The sequence below is a fragment of the Sinocyclocheilus grahami genome, unplaced genomic scaffold, assembly GCF_001515645.1.
Source record: "Sinocyclocheilus grahami isolate Dianchi unplaced genomic scaffold, SAMN03320097.WGS_v1.1 scaffold2275.1, whole genome shotgun sequence".
Taxonomy (NCBI): Eukaryota; Metazoa; Chordata; class Actinopteri; order Cypriniformes; family Cyprinidae; genus Sinocyclocheilus; species Sinocyclocheilus grahami.
Genome location: NW_015507454.1, coordinates 1 through 1,488, shown reverse-complemented (window position 1 = coordinate 1,488; position 1,488 = coordinate 1). Strand labels below are relative to the sequence as shown.

The 1,488-nt window shown below is 35.0% G+C and overlaps 1 long non-coding RNA gene across 1 annotated transcript; it reads right to left on the bottom strand.

Annotated features, from left to right (window-relative positions):
* Positions 1-17: 17 nt before the first annotated feature.
* Positions 18-1,410, bottom strand: LOC107574580 (uncharacterized). Its single transcript, XR_001607696.1, has 3 exons — positions 1,335-1,410; positions 1,185-1,246; positions 18-179 (listed from the first exon to the last, which is right to left on the bottom strand). It is a non-coding gene; the product is annotated as an uncharacterized lncRNA (long non-coding RNA).
* Positions 1,411-1,488: the final 78 nt, after the last annotated feature.

The following is a 1,488-nucleotide window of genomic DNA, read 5'->3' as shown; positions in this document are numbered from 1 at the left end:
ATTTTAGACATCACAGTAACACCAAAAGATATGATACAGACAAAATAGTGACATCCTGGAAGATAATTAATGTGAATGAAAAAGTGTGAGGTATTGTCCTGTATAAGTTCTAAAAAAAATCCAGTATTTGATCATTGTTTTTTGAGGACATTTCCATACACAGCCTCAGTCTTTGGTTTCTGCAAGAAAACACAAAAATCAATCAATAAGGAACTGTGTTGGTGTAACAGAGCTACTTCTATAAAATAATTGTCTTCAGTAGGTTAGTAGGCCTACTACTTTTAAAATCCTCAGTAGAACATGTTTTTCCATCAGTTTTACACCAAAAGCTGATCTGGTGCTTTTTAATTTTTAATGTGCAACATATGTTAACATGAAACAGCAAGAGGAAATTACATCAAACACCCCATTCATTACAAAATCTGAAGTTTTCTCACATCAGCTAAATGGCTGAAAATGGTTGTTTTTCTCACAAAAGCAACAGCAAAGACACTTGTGGCAGCACATCTACAAATCAACCAATGGCCTGAAGCTGCATTTCACCTCAGACTATCATGAAGCACAGAGCAGCTGCAGCTCAAGATGAGCACAGGTAACATGGCTTAAGAAATTTGTGTCCTACTTTCCTTCCAATTATAATCTAATAGTATAAAACTTTGTATGGAATATTTCAGAATAACAAACCAATTTATTTGTAGAACTTTACATAGCATATGATTTTAAACAAACCATGTTTTAAATTAGTATAGAGAGGTCAAAAGTTGTACATGTAGACATACAATTCATAACACCTAATTCATGATATGTGTAAATAAATAAACTTTCCGTCAGACAGCAACTCGTCAAATAATATAAATCACCTTTCTGTCAGACGGCAGCACGTCAAAACATATAAATGGACTGTCCGTAAACTAAAGATGCATAATAATGCAACTATACAGTTTCACTGATTATAATGGGAAAACTGTAACATGGAAAGAAAAATAAACTTACACTGAGGGGGAATCAGTATAGGCTTAGTGTAGATAGCATGAAAAAAAATACTGTCCTTTTGATCTGCTCCCCACTAAAGATGGTTGGGCTGATAGACCACCCACGTCTGTTCAATGAGCATCTGATGCTGCAAACTTCAATCAGATTGACTGCTACACATCTTCTTGCAACACAGTCATGAATAATCTTACCGTTTTCTCTGTTTTCGGTTTACACAATGCTGAATCAATTCTGTCTTCCTCTTGGGTCTGGGCTGCATTAACAATAATACAGACATGTTAAAATGACAGTTATATCAAAAATTGTGTCTAATAAATATCCATGCAGCTTGTTCTCCTTACCTGTTTTTCTACATTTCCTGCAGATGCAGCACATCACGACTGAAACTACAATCAACAGAGATCCAGCAGCAGAGACCAACACTATGTAAAATAAATGTAGGCCCTGATCTGTAATGAATCAAAATGAACCATTAATGTAAGTGAATCTGTTCGT